A 15,896-nucleotide genomic window follows, 5' to 3' on the forward strand; every position below is an offset into this window, starting at 1 on the left:
AATACAAAAATACATTCTACTAAATACTTTGGAGTGTACCATGTTCTGCCAACAGATTAAAATTGTACCTGGCCGCTGAAATATATTCAACAGGAATGTTTCAAATTAACAGCCAGTTTGATGCTTTGGATGCCAGATGGTGTTATGAGTGCATTCCTTACCGCACTAAAGAGTGGGGCTCATTTCGGGTAATTGCTATTATTTCCTTTGTTCAGATAACTTGCGGAATGGCACCTAAGAAACTATTTTTCTTTTACAAAATGGACTAGAAACTGTTTGTGCACGAGGAATTGTACTTTTATGCAGAATACCTTTAGACATACAGCTCCTTTGTTCTACATCAGGTCATGAGATGAGGCAGGGCAGGTTCAGACAATAAGGAGTACCTTCCCAGACATACTGCCCCTTTCTCTGGCTCTTGTCTCAGGCAGTAAGGGAAAGAGGACTGCAGCATAATCTCCTTTCTACCAGCCATGGACGTAGGGCTCAATTATCTAATACCGATTCGATAAATGCAACACAGGAAGGAAAAGGCATACGGATCTCCGAAACCTCACATGCAAGATTGTTCTGGCAAGAAAGCTCTTGAAATGCTAACTATTAGCCATAACTGACAGTGTTTATTTTCCACCAAAATTACTTTAGCATCTGCAAACTAAAGTCTTGAGTTAGAAAATGTTTATTCTTTACACGATTTCGTTTAGGCATGCCTCAAACAAAGGTAACCCTTTACTGTGGATGCTCTCAGTAGCACTGCTGACCTGGTACTTCTAACTTTTGATTTTCAAGTCATTCTAAAATTGTTCTATATTTGTGTGTAGAACCGTCTGACATTGGGCAGTAATGTCCTATGAGTTTCTACATAACGATGAAAACTACAGAACTGTCAGGGTACCAACTAAACTGCAGGGTACACGCTATCCCTAGACTTTTTAGTTTGATACTGGGTGTCTCTATACCATGCCCCTTCTTGTTATGTAGAGTTTTGCCTGCAGTTGATTGATTGATTGATTTATTTATTTATTTATAGAGCGCTTTACACCAAGGCGCTGAGTTCCAGCTTGCCTCCATCGGAGTGGCGTTTCTGCAGCTGGCATCCTCTTACCTGTCTTTGACGATTGTGAGTTGTCCTATATTTGCCTATTGCAATCTATTTTCATATGCATTTCTTTGTCATTTTTGTAGTTGGTTTCTTTTGTTTTTGTTATTAAATGTGATATGGCCTCAGTGTCTTCTTGAAACTGAAATAAAAGGCTTTATAAATCTGCAGGAAGTATCATATACATTGCACTAGTGTCGGCCAGCTGACTGCCGCTGTCATTTGTGCAATGGGTTTTGTCTAAATGTTGATGCAAATTGTCCAGCTTTAGCCCAGCAGTTTTACAATTTATGAAATCTGGTCTCAGTTCTGCTGTGATTTTTTAAATTTGTTTTGCCAGCAATAGCGAATTGAAAGGTCGCATGCGAGGAATCAATCCTGCTCAAGGGATGGCCCCTGGTAAAATACATTGGCTGCTGTCTATCCAACCCCACCAGGATGAGACGCCATTTTGTAACATATGCTACATATCCCTGCCTGCCAGGGATGTTATGTTATGTTAAAGGTACTTTTATAGCGCACCGTCACCAACGGAATTGGTTCCCAGGCGCTCTGGCGGATCTGTAAACAGGAAGGACGGGTAGGGTTAGTCAGGAGGAGGGGAGCAGGAGAGTGGGAGAAGTGATATGCTGTTGGCAGCTTCAGCTCGGTATACACCGAGTGCTGGGCTTTGGTGCTAGTATCGGATCGGACGAGACCTTGACTGCTGTAGGTGATGTTTATGTGTTGTTGATGCTGTGTGGTAAAGTGCGTGCGGATTGCTGCGAGAGAGATGGTTGTGTGGCTTTGTGTGGTTTAAGTATGCAGAAGACTGAGGGTTGTGTTAATGGGGTCTGTATCCTGATTCAGGTACTTCTGATTCCGTTAGAGTTGTATCCCTGTGAGTTGGGTTGATGCTGGTTCCTCGTGGGCCGACTCGCTTTGTTGGTGCTGCGCTGACCCCGCTGTATCATAGTGAGTATTGTTTGGATTGATATGTGCGTCTGAACCTTTTGTTCGGGTGTGGGACTGGGTTGGGTATATCTATTCTCTTGTTATCTAGTGTGACAATGGTCAGTTGAGGTTTGAGTGGTTCAAAGTTGGAGTGGTGTTAATGTGGCGTTCTAGTGCTTCCGTCTTGGTGAGCCTGTGTATTCAGTCATTTGTTTCCTCCTGTCATGACTGTCTTTCCATCGGTTCTTTGGTTTCTGTGGGGTGAACATACTTGGGGCTGTTTAGTTGTAGTTTTTGTGTGATGGGGCATTGTGCTTCCTGCTGTAATGGTGAAACATTCTGTTTCTCACCCACTGTGTTGGGGCTTGTGGTGTGGTGCTTCCTTGCCCTCTCAATCTGTTGTCCTTAGGTCTGTTTGGAATGGCTATAGTTTAAGGTCATGGTCCTCTTGATGATTCGTCCTGGTGTTTCTGTCTTTATTTTGCTATGTATACGGTCTTTGGTCGTATTGCGGCTGTCTCCTGGTTAGTCGTTTAGTATGTCGTGGGATATTTTCCTAAGGGTTTTTCCCATTGATTGCTTGGTGTGGGTCTCTCTCTACGTTCATCAATGTTTTAGTTGTGTGAGTGCCCCTGTGGCTGGTCTTCCTAGTTATGACATGAAAAGCCATGTTTTGAGTAGTTTCTTGTGTTACGTATGTACTTTGGAAGGTCGTTGCAGGTTTTCGGGGCTTGGTGAGAGAAGGAGGATCCTCCACGCTTTCTTTTGTTGTGGGGTTTCGGTTTCAGGCGAATGTCAATGCTTGATCTGAGCGTTCTTGTTGGTTGATTTAGATGCAGTTTGTCTCTCAGGAACTCAGCGCCTTCGTTGTGTACCGCTCTGTGCGTGATGCACATTGTTTTGAATTTTATTTGTTCTTTTATTGGTAGCCAATGTAGTGTTTTCAGCGCTGGTGTAGTGTGTTCTCTTTGGGGTAGTTTCAGAAGCAATCTGGCTGCCGTGTTTTGAATGAATTGTAGTTTTTTTTAAAGTCGTTCCGGCATGCCTAAGTATAGGCTGTTGGCGTAGTCTACTCGGGACATGACTAGGGCGAAGATGGTGGTTGTTTTGTTGGCGAATGATAGGAATGGTAGGATTCTCTTTGCCGCTTGCAGGAGGACAAAGCTTTTCTTGAGAAGGGTGTTTACTTGTGGCTCTAGCGTGAGATTATTGTCCACCAGGCCCCCCAGGTTTTTTACAATCGGCGAGGGTGCTCGGGTTGTCCCGAGTTCCCTTGGCCAAGGGATGAAGTGGTTTTTTCCTCCATTTTTTGTGACGATCATTATTTCTGTTTTGCGTGGGTTGATTTTGAGTTAGTTGGAGTTCATCCAGAGGAATACGTTGTGGATGTAGTTTTCTAGCGTTTAGTTTATTTCCGGGTTGTCTTGTAGTTTGAAGATTATTTGTGTATCGTTGGCGTAGTTGTAGCAGGTGAGGCCGTGGCTTTTGATGATTCTGATAAGTAGATACAGGTAGATGTTGAATAGTAGCGGGGAGAAGGAGGATCCTTGTGGTACTCCACAGATGGAATCTCTCGGGCTAGATTTGAAGGGTTTCATCCATACAGTTTCCGCTCTGTTTGTTAGGAAAGATTTGACCATAGTAAGGTGGTGTCTGTTATTCCCAGTCCTTCTAATCTTGTTATGAGGGTGTCGTGATTAACTGTGTCAAAAGCTGCTGATAGGTCTAGGAGGGATCGCCAATGTCAGCACTTACATCCTGTAGGGAGGGACACCTGCATGCAATTTTCAACATTTACAAGAAGGAGTTCATTATGAAAGAGTAAAACAAGGCAAAATCGCCTTTACTCTTTAATTTTGCTCTCCGTTTGTAAAAAGATAAACACTGCCGCAAATTGTGCTTTGCCAACAGCGTTTAGTTATGGATTCCTCAGGTATCACTGAGGCAGATTCAATGCGAATCCATTGGTTTTACACCTGCCCGAAAATGTCACGCAGGCATAAAATGCACTTCTCACACAAGTTAGAGGAGGAAACCACAGCAGGAAAATTAACTGTGCTCAATGCCCCTCCTCCGCCTTGTTTCAGCACAAACATTTGCTGTGGTAGAAAATGAAGACGTAAAAGCAACACACCTGGCTTTTACACCCCCCTTCCTGTTATGCCCAGTACAAAATGATCCTCGGACTATCTAAGAGCCCCCATCAACATATTTTCATTTCAGCTACTTTTTACAGCGTGTAACCTTCAGAGCAAGTTTGCAATTTCTTCTATAAACTTATGATGGAAAATATTCTCTCCATGTGGTTGAAAAATGAAAGCCTTCCAGTCTGTGCTTTCCAGCTCTTGGTTACTGGTTACAACAACTCCTAAATGTGTATTTGGGTCTGTCATTGCAAGTTAAACAAATGTGCGTTTTTGTTGTTGTAATGGAGCCAATCCCTGGGAAGCTTCAGCTAGGCTGATGGAGCGGCACGTGTGTGTTTCCAACTGGTTTCATGTCAGAGATGTTGCAGGCGGAGGGACCTGGGTGATGCCTTCGGACAGAATTTCACCATCTATCTAAACATCTTACCATATGTGAGGGACTGCGACATGGGAAGAACTGAACACCTTTGGCTTGGGGGTAGGTACAACATAGCGGTCCGTGTTGCAGCAGCCGCAGCACATGGTGCATGGCCTGAATTACTCATTGAAATTGTAGATTTGATATGAACACATACCTGCAACGTCAAACACATAAGGAAGAAATAATTCAATGCTGTTTAACACTATAACGTACATGTCGACACCCTTTAAAACCATACGAGAGGAACAGGGTCTCATAACGGAAGTACCTAAATACTTCAAGCCAACACAAAGTCACTGACACACATATCATAATAGTGCATATAAAGGTCTCTTTAGCGGAATGTAAATTATTACACACACTGCCATACTAGCAACTTCATCGATATGGGGCATACGACATACAGGGGCTTATTCATGGAATTATTTGCGCCGAAAAACGGGGATTTGGCGCACAAATCCCCGTTTTTCGGCGCAAATAATTCCATGAATCAGCCCCACAATGTCAGCAATTAACAGCCCATTTGACACACACCCTAGCATAACAGCACCCCTTTAATAACAACAGAAGCGTCCAAACTCATGCAACGTTCACAAACATGCTCCTTTGGCAGAACATTGTGCTCTCCAATGCCTTGTGCCACAATTGTCACCAGCCAACTGTGCTCAGCATGGTTTCACATTCCCTGGAATTACAAGTAAGCATATGTTTTCACTTCATACTAACTACAGACCAAAACCTACATTTACACACTACATTTACAACAACACTTTAACAAGCCACATTACAGCTTGCTCTTTCCTCCTTTTTCATCAGAGGGGAAAATTCCAACTCTAGCAATCAGCCTTGCAAGTCCAAAGCTTGCACCAAATCCCTCGCAGCAACATAGGGGACACCCCCTCCCCCCAACATGGATGCACATAGTAAAAAATAAACAAACTGATACCTTCATAGCAAAAATAACAAATGATCACGTCACAAACAAATCACCTGGACTTGAGCACATTCCTACAAAAGTACTCCCACCACCTCACAAACACAAGAAAGGACTACTGACAGAGAATCTACATAGCTAGCCACAGCAATTGAACACATCCCATAAAAACACATCACTTAACCAAATGATATTCACAAGTGTGTGATATTAAAAAAAAACATCAAATTCAAAGCGTATCCCAAACACACAGGAGCCCGGAGCAACCCAAACATGCAAGCGACCTACATGGAATTTTCGTAGCCTTCTCCCAGCACTCTCTCACATCCACAATATTGCATCATTTTCGATTTGATGCTTGTGCTATTCATCATTGATGTATAACCACTCACAATGACCGCCCAAAAATTGCATGAACACTTTTTTTTTATTGTATACCGTCAGACAACACAGAAGACACATCCGAACAACTCACACACATTACCTAAGAACAGGGACATTTTCATAGTCACCCTCCAGTACTTACTTAAACTCTACCCAAATACAACATTACATTACAACTTTTAACTTAAGACATGTGCCATTAACAACTTTTCTTTCCGGTAACCCCCAAAAAATTTAGGAGAATTGCGTTGATAGATTTAAAGATGGAAGCTATCAAGGGAATATGAAGTATTTGTAGATAAAATAGAACCATCCGCGTGAACATCATTTTAATGGGATCCAGTCTACCCCATCACATCAGAAATAGTGGGCACCGCAAAGCTACTGATTCACACAATCTCGCTAATGGGGTATTCATATTCAGTTTGATTATTTCTGCATTTGAGGATGCTATGGAAATTCATAAATTTAATGGAGTCTGGACACCACTTCAAACCAGAGCGGACAAAGTCATATTTTAGACACAAGAAATTAAGTCGAAGCATTTCCGATTTGTCCTCATTTAATTTATATCCAGAGAATTCCAAACATTTTTTGATAGTATTAAATTGACGAGCGTCTCCCCACGATTCCTAAAAAGAAAACAGTATGTTATTGGCATAAGCTGTAATTTTAATTTCAGTTTTGCCACACCTAAAACTTAGAATATCGTTGTCCATTAGAATAGGTTCTAACAGAGTTTAAAGGGATAAACAAAAAGAATTGGAGATAAAGGGCAACCCTGTAGGGTACCTCTTTGCAACGAAAAGAAAGGGGAGGAATGAGCATTAATAAAAAAAGGTTCTGGGGTCCGAATATAAAAGTTGAACCAAGGACAGAAAGCCACTCCCAATGCCGTGCCACTTCAGCGCTGCAAAAAGATAATCTCACTCCACACGAACAAATGCTTTTTGAGCAGCCGATTGGCATAAAACTATCAGTTAATTGTTTTTTTTTTTTGGTATTAATATGAAGCACATCCACAAACAGTGTAGCATTGGAAGATGTATTCTTTCTTATGACAATGGGCCTCATTACACGGATGGCGGTAAGGGATTACTGGCACCGGTAAGAGCACCAGTGCCGGTAATCCCTTACCGCCCTACTACGAGGTCCCTTTGCTGGTCCCTACCTTAACGGCTGGTTTTACCAGCCGTTAAGGACGGGTCCCGCAAAGGGACCTTGGAGGCAATTACGGTACCGCAATTTGCGGTACTGTAATTGCCGCCTTCTCCATTCCCATTGAGCCCTAACGGGGCTCAAATGGGAATGGGGAAGGGCCAATGGTGAATGGGGAATTACGGCCCCGCCAACCTTGGAATGGGGCGGTAATTCCGCCATTCACCATGGCGGGATCGGTAAATTACCGGCGGCAACCATGGCGTAAACAGCGCCATGGTTACTGCCTTCCGTGTAATGAAGCCTAATGTCTACCTGATCGGATTTGATTAATTTGTGTGTGAATAATTCAATTCTATTTGCTATTATTTTAGCAAACATTTTACAATCTGAGTTAATTAATGATATTGGCCTCTATTTTCTAGATAGTTAATTATCCTTATCCGGCTTTGGAAAAAGAATCAAAAGGGCTTCAGCACACGTACCAGCTGATCTACCAATCTCAGAAAAATATTTGTATTGGGAGTCTAATTTTGGGGTCAAGGTGGAAGCAAAATGTGCAAAGAAATCTATAGAGAAACCAACTGGGCCAGGAGCTTCACCCTTGTTCATATATTTTATGGCTTTAAAGATTTCATCAGCATGTATCGGATTATCCAGGGGACTCAAGTCAAAATCTGAGTGAGGGTTTCTTTTTAAATGACCAACCTATTTATTTATTGTTGCATTTATACTAGTGCACAAAGCCCAGAGGCACCTAGGCACGAGTTACAGAGGAAAGGGAGTTTCAAGATGATATCAGGTGTTACAGGTGAGATGAGTGATCAGAACAAGGCTGCACCAGTCATAGTAAAGAAGATTACATTTGCGGCTCAAAGCTGTCATAAAAAGTAGGTAACAATAGCTGCACGAGGCTGCACAAGTCATAATAGGTGAGTTACATTAGCAGCACGAGGCTACACGAGTCAGAATAGTTGAGTTACATTAGCGTCACAAGGCTGCCCAAGTCATAATAGGTGAGTTACATTAGCAGCACGAGGCTACACGAGTCAGAATAGGTGAGTTACATTAGCGTCACAAGGCTGCCCAAGTCATAATAGGTGAGTTACATTAGCAGGACGAGGCTACACGAGTCAGAATAGGTGAGTTACATTAGCAGGACGAGGCTACACGAGTCAGAATAGGTGAGTTACATTAGCGTCACAAGGCTGCCCAAGTCATAATAGGTGAGTTACATTAGCAGCACGAGGCTACACGAGTCAGAATAGGTGAGTTACATTAGCGTCACAAGGCTGCCCAAGTCATAATAGGTGAGTTACATTAGCAGCACGAGGCTACACGAGTCAGAATAGGTGAGTTACATTAGCGTCACAAGGCTGCCCAAGTCATAATAGGTGAGTTACATTAGCAGCACGAGGCTACACGAGTCAGAATAGGTGAGTTACATTAGCGTCACAAGGCTGCCCAAGTCATAATAGGTGAGTTACATTAGCAGGACGAGGCTACACGAGTCAGAATAGGTGAGTTACATTAGCAGGACGAGGCTACACGAGTCAGAATAGGTGAGTTACATTAGCAGGACGAGGCTACACGAGTCAGAATAGGTGAGTTACATTAGCAGGACGAGGCTACACGAGTCAGAATAGGTAGGCTGCATTAGTAGCATGAGGCTGCACAATATGGTCTGATGTATACAGATACTTGTAAAACATTGTAAAACGTCTAAAATAGCTTTCTTGGACGACAATACCACTCCTGAATCATTTTAGAAACATGAGATTTTCGACCTTTCCTTTCGCATTTTTAAATATGATGCAAGTGCTTTACTAGCTTTATTGGACGTTTGAAACATTTTTGATTTATATTTACATAAAACTCCACAAGCTTGTTCTGATAGTTTATTATTAATAGTAAAATGTAGAGATAACATTTCCCTAAAAGAGCCATCATCCGCATTGGAATTATATCTCTTTTCAAGCACATTGAATTGGATATAAAGATTATAAACAGAGCGATTCATGGAATTAATGTGCGCTGAAAATTCCCGCGCAAGCGTGCGAAAGCGTGCGAATCGCAGCGCAAGTGCGAAAATCACAGCGAAACCCGCGCACAGCGATTCATGGAAGTCTGTGCGCGTGTCAATCCCTGGATGTGCGCTAAAATCCTGCGTGGCGCACGCTGGTGCACACGTCTACAAACAGCGTGCGCTATGCGCACAGCGAAAGTGCACATAGCGCAGCGCACACAACTAAAGTAGGCGTAACAGGGGGCGTAACACGCAGAATGGGGAACAACGCGTGAAAATGTGGGCGTCACAGGGGAAGTACAGGAGCCAAATGCGCGGAGCGCCCACACGCGCGTTTACAACACGCATTAATGGAATCGAACGGGGCCAATGCATGCGCCAAAAAAGACGCGCTAATCTGGAAACACGTACGCCAGCAGGAAGCAGGCGTACGTGGACCTGCGCAGCATAAAAGTGCGCGCAAACAACAAACAAGCTCAGACGCCAAGATGAATATACCGTTCCTCGCATCAGTGGTCATGGGATACCACAGGAGGAGGAGGAGGATAGTCAGGCCCAGAATTTTTACACCCAGAACCAACCTTTTTGGGATGCCTGATGACCAGGTGTATGGGAGGTACAGGTTTACACCTCACATAATACTCGACCTGGTGAGTGAGTGGGAGGATGACCTCACATCACCTACCCTGTGCTCCCAAGCACTGAGCCCCTTGGAAAAGGTGCTCAATGTACTGCACTTCTTGGCCACTGGTTCATTCCAGCGGACAACTGCCATAGTGGGGGTGTCTCACAGGCCACACAGTCACGCTGCCTGCACCAGGTGTTGGCCATCATGACTGCACGCCCATCAGTCTGCAGGCACATATACCTGCCCAGAAAACCTGCAGAAAGGCAGGCTGTTGTCCAGGATTTTTACGGGGTGGCACACTTCCCCAAAGTGCTAGGTGCCATTGACTGCACCCATGTGGCTCTACGTCCTCCGAGGGCAACTAAGCACATCTACAGAAACCGCAAGCACTGGCATTCAATCAAAGTGCAAGTAGGATGTGATGCCAAGGGAATCATTACCTCAGTATATGCCAACTATCCAGGGTCCACCCATGATAGTTTCATTTACAGAATGTCAGCCCTAAACTGGGACCTAGAAGCTGGGTGGCATGGTGATACATGGCTGCTTGGTGAGTATAGATGCCCCTGCACATGCATGCATGTCAGATAGTGAGTAATGTCACAACCCCACTAATGATACCCATCATCATCTCCCCAGGGGACAGTGCCTACCCACTGAACACCCACATGATGACGCCAATTCGGAACCCTACCACACCACCCGAGGTAAGATACAACACAGCCCATATTGCAACCCGGGGCATAGTGGAGCGCACATTCGGAGTGCTCAAGTCACGCTTTCACTCCCTTGACCGCTCTGGTGGGCAACTGCTATACGCACCCCCAGTAGTGTGCAGGATCATAGTGGCAGCATGTGTCCTGCACAACGTTGCAACATGCCGGAGCCTGCCCGTGGAAATGGTGGTGCCCACACATCCCCAACCACAAGCACGCCCGGCTGCGCATGGGAGGGGAAAGGGCACCTGGTGAGGCAGCCCGTATGCAGCTAGTGGCTAATTACTTCACCTAAAATCACACCCCTGTGGAGTGCACACAACCCTGGCACATACCAGCTGACAATCAATAATGATGACATAAGGGACAGTCAACTGTCACAACCATACCAGCCTGAGATTGGTCACCTGGAATTGTTACATTGTGTGCATCCTTACCTGCCGAAAGACAACCAATGCTGTGTCACAAAAAAACACACATTTATGCTGCATGAATGACTACCCCCTTGCAAAATACAACATGAAAATAGCACCATGTCACCCAACCCCTCCCCAGCTCCGCCACCCAACACACCATGGCATGTCATGCAATGTGAAAGCAAACAAAGCAATGCACAAGACCTGACACAAGTGTCACAAAGTGCACTGTCCCAAATGGAAACTGCCCACAGACAATATACTCCCAGCAATCAATAACAAACAGCACACATGAACAAATACTTACCACCAACCCAATACAGCAACACACCATGAAACATTTCAAAAACATGACAGTACTAAGTCAAAGTATTGGTAGTCTTACAACCTGAATAAGCCAGCCCATCAACCCCTTCCAACTGTAGAGTGTTGCTGCCACGCAAATGTGTCAGTGTACTGCATACAACATGAACTCCATCTGCAAAGGAGACGGCCTTGTGAAGACACGAGGAAGGAACCTGCAAATTAGGAGGAAGACATGGATGCACAAGCACATATCAATACACCATGCAGTGTACAATACAACAGCCATACCCACTAGGGATGTACATACAGTATTGACTACAGACTGCCCACACAGTTCATGGGAGCCCAATGTCACTGTGTAAGTCACTGTCACTTGGTCACACCCTTTGCAAGCCCATGGAAACGGGAAGCAGGAGGGGTGTGTGTGTCACGAACCCAAGCATCTAACCCAAACTCAGGACAAGCCTGCATGTGCCCAGCAGGAATACAGTGGATGCCCACGGGAGCCACACAAGGCAACACACTGTAAAAAAAAAAATTATCAAAAGTGGCCATGTGGAGGACAGGGGGGGAGGCCGCCCAAGAGGTTCAAGGACAGGGTGCACACCTACACCCACCTGCGTGGATGTTGCGAAAAAATAAATAACTCCATGGCCTGCACGGCTATGCGGCTATGCCATTGTGGGAGAACTGCTGTCGCTCTCTTCACCCTCTGCTGCTGCATCAGGAGGTGGTGGCACTATGGGAGGCAGCCCACGCAAAGCCCTGGTATGGTCCTCCATGGCAGCAAGCATGCGGGTCTGGAAGGTCTGATTCTGGAGGATTAAAGTGCGGAGATCCCCATGCAGCACGTCACGGGTTGCCTGCACTTCTGCACGCATGGCCTCGCGGGATGCCCGGATCTCCTCACGTGTTGCCTGCAGCTCAGCTGAGAGCGAACATGTGAGCTGCTTCAGCTGCTGTTCTGCCCTAACATTTCGGGAAGCCTCAAGTTCAAGCAGACTCTGCCTGAGGTTATGGAGTTCCACCCTCAGGGCTTCCCTGTGGCCCTGTGACTCTATTGATATGGATTTGCGCAGAGTCTCCAGTGCCACCAGGTGGGTCCCTGTTGGACGCCAACATGTCTTCCCTGTGTGATTGGCAAATGGAGTCTGTTGCCTGCTGTTGTTGCTCCATCTGCCTTTCAGGGGGGATAATGGAAGTGGCCACCATCTCCATTGCCTGAGCCATCATTTCTACTGATGCTGCCTGTTGGGTTGCCATACTGTACATGGAGTTTTCCCATACAGTATTGCCTGGTGGCGCACGACCACCGCGTCGGCGGGCACCACACCTGTTTGGGGCAAGGCGATCTGCACCTTGCTGTGCTGGCACTGCCTGAGGCTGCAAGACTGCATTCCCCCTCTGATCTGCTGGCCCAGGAACAGGATCAGATGCTGTGGAGTGTGATCCTGCATCCGTAACCGCCAAAGGCGGACCTACCAACACTGACATCCCCATAGAGGGTTCTACCCCTGGTCCAGGTGGGCTGGACAGAACAGAATCCCTGCCAGAAGCACTGACCTGCGACAGCACATAAGTCTCATCATCCGACTCAGCACCTGAATAGAGGTCTGGGGAGCTGCACCCAGAGGCACCCCTCGACAGTATGGTCTGCAGTACCAAAGTGTTTTCACCCACCACCACACCACATCCCCCACTGGTGCCTGGTCGTGGCTGAGAATCCTCCTGGGTCTGCACCATCTCCTGAACCTCACCAGCATCAAGGGCGTCGTCACCTGCAAAAACATGAAACACAAGAAATGGAAACAGGCATGAGCACCATAGCACACACATAGGCCTGACAAGACAGAGATCCTGTACATGGTTAACACATGTCCCACATGACTATAATCCTGGCATGCATGCACTGTCAATGATTCTGAAGGGGAGTCAAAAAGGCAGACAATGAGGACACCAAGATAGAAAAGCAACACATTTGCAGCATGTCATGTAGCACTGGCATCACACATCAGCCTGTGAGTGGCATGTCCAATACACATACATGACACATGCCAGCACACAGATGTCATGTCGCATAGCCATGGTAAATTAGACAACTACAGCGATATGTCAGTGAATGAGTACTGTCACACATCCATGTCACATGGACATGATGAGAAGATTAATGCAGAATAGTGTTGCAAAATATGCATGTGCCGCACACTGCAACACATCCAGTGTACAATTAGACAGTGATTGTAGGCAGATGTACACATCAATGGTTGCTCACTTCAACATGTCAGGAAACAACTATCATGTTCCACCTTCAAACAGGCCCTAAAAATAAATTTCAGCAGGCCAATACTCCCTCGCCCTGAATGGTTTAATCATGCACATAACCAGGTAACTAAAGTGGCACAATGTGGGGTGTAAATAATGACAGAAGCATGTCACATATGTGGCATTAGGGATGAAAAAAGCATATGAAAAATGGGATAATCTAAACAATCAGCCAGAATGAACACAGAAAAATTCAGAACAATGTTGTTGCAAGATGATAGTTCAAGTGCAACAGCAGTAATGTGGGGCTAATTGGCTACTGTGGGCAGAAGGAATACTGTCATACCCAAATCAAAGGCACATGAATGGATTGGAGGAAGCACATGGGTGACCCATTACACTCAGGACTACACACCCTCACCTGGCACTCAATCAGAACCTGTCACCCAAACAACATACACATGGATTACACACACATGCATGGGCACTCACCGGACAATGCCTCGTAATCAGGTAGCTCTCCCACGCCTTGGATCTGTTCCTCTGTGACGAAGGTCCCAGCAACAGACTCATGTTCAATGAGTTTGTTGTCCTCTGGTGGAGACCCACTGCCAGTCACCAGAGTAGCGGCATGATTTGAGGCCAGCTTATTCTTTGCTCTGCGTTTCAGGTCATTCCACCGCTTGTAGCAATCATCAGCTGTGTGCCTCACAAATCCAAGGGCACTTATGCGGTCCGCGATGGTCTGCCAGTGTGCCCTACGTTGACCAGGTGTGGTCTTGCACCCTCCAGTCACCACCATTTCGCGGCTATGTGCTGACACATAGGTCACAAGTGCATCAAGTTCGGGGTCATTAAAGCTAGGCTTCCTTGACGTGCCGCACTGTGTAGCCGTGTCTGGGGTCTCGGCCTGTAGTGGCAGAGCACCCTTCTTCCTCTTCTTCAAAGGTGGAGCAGAGCCTGAGTGGCTTGCGCCGCTCTGGTCAGTAGGGGCAGAAGCGCAGGTGGACTGTGTACTGGGAGTGTGCGAATGCAGAATGAGCATAGGTCTTGGTGCAGGAATTGGCTGAAGTGTGATGTTGGCAGGCGCAACGTCAGTTTGATGGACCAGGACCGACACTGTCCCGGCTGGGAGACTGAGAGCTGGGATGGATAGAGCTGCAGCTGCCCCTGCAGCCTCCCCACCCTGCCTACTTGGGGCAGCAGACAACATCGCTGCCCCAGATCCACGTGGCCTGGTGACACCAACTTGCACCGGCACACGTGGCTTAGACTTGCTGACCTGGAAGTCAGCCTGGGAGTCATCCTGTGCCGGGTCGGGTGCCACAATGGGCTGGTCCAACAAGGGCTGAGCTGGGATGGTGTCAGCCACGTTTCCCTCAACCATGGGGGGGGGCATGGGTGTCCCTGATTGGTCCTCCACACATGGGGGTCTAGGGGCACCCTGCAAATCATGGCCATGTCCCCTACCACGCCCACCACGCCCACCTTTTGGAGGTCGGCCACCTTTGCCTCCCTTATCGCTTGGTCGCCTCCCAACCATGGCACTGATGTTGTTGTGCGTATGGGAGTTGCAGTAAACAATTGTCCTGGGTAATTGGGGGTGAAAGGGGTAGGGTACTAGATGGAATTCGTACCCTAGTGCTCTAGCAAGGCTGTCTGTGACCCCTGGGGGAAGATGACGGATCACGCAACGCACAGGCTCCCCAAAAACAAAAAGTAACATGCACGCAATCCCTTGTAGACCAATGAACCCGCACTACGCTGTGGCACCCAGAAACACAAAAACAAGTGTACGCGTGCTACACGCAGCCTACAATGACCTATGAAGGGGTACGCGACACACGGGGAAAGCACAGTTGGTAAATGCGTGCGTGACTCACCATCTGTCTGGAAAAATAACGTGAAAAAAATGCACGTGTGCGCGTAGGCAACACCCCCGCCAAAAGAAGAACTGTACGCTGTCTGAGGAGACAGGACAAAAGAAGAAGTGAACACTGTTTGAGGAAACAGGCCCAAAAAAATTAAAGAACGCTGTCAGAGGTAACAGGGATTACGAACTTGAAACGCTGTGAAGTAATCGCGTGTGAACCGACAAGACGTACAGAATTCACCCACTCGCTCTCCACGAAAAGCACGTACAAGGGAATGGGGTCCCACACATACCTTTTAAAGCGGCCCACACGTACAGCGTCACTTACTCGTGTACGCGCTAAGGCCCTTTCCTCCAATTACAGGAGCTGACACTCGGACGTGCAGTTTTTGGACGTGTACAATGAACATGCACCCGTGTTGATGGAAACACCTGCGCGCATCACATCACTTACGCGCGTAGGCTCTTTCCTCGGATTACACGCATTCACACGTGGACGTGCAGTTTTTTCACGCGCGCTGAACCTCTATGCCCACGTCACGAGGGAAACGCCCACGCGAGTCACGTCACAGAGGCGCTTACGCGCTAAGGGG

At 46.6% G+C, this 15,896-nt stretch overlaps 1 long non-coding RNA gene across 1 annotated transcript in view; it reads left to right on the top strand.

Moving 5' to 3' along the window:
* Nucleotides 1-1,023: 1,023 nt before the first annotated feature.
* The window catches only part of LOC138581217 (uncharacterized), a 73,825-nt gene continuing 58,952 nt past the window's right edge, over nucleotides 1,024-15,896 (top strand). The window contains exon 1 of the long non-coding RNA XR_011304476.1: nucleotides 1,024-1,120. This is a non-coding gene — a long non-coding RNA (uncharacterized lncRNA). The remainder of the gene's footprint in view (nucleotides 1,121-15,896) is intronic.

Source organism: Ambystoma mexicanum, chromosome 3p (assembly GCF_040938575.1).
Source record: "Ambystoma mexicanum isolate Mex_15411 chromosome 3p, UKY_AmexF1_1, whole genome shotgun sequence".
Taxonomy (NCBI): domain Eukaryota; kingdom Metazoa; phylum Chordata; class Amphibia; order Caudata; family Ambystomatidae; genus Ambystoma; species Ambystoma mexicanum.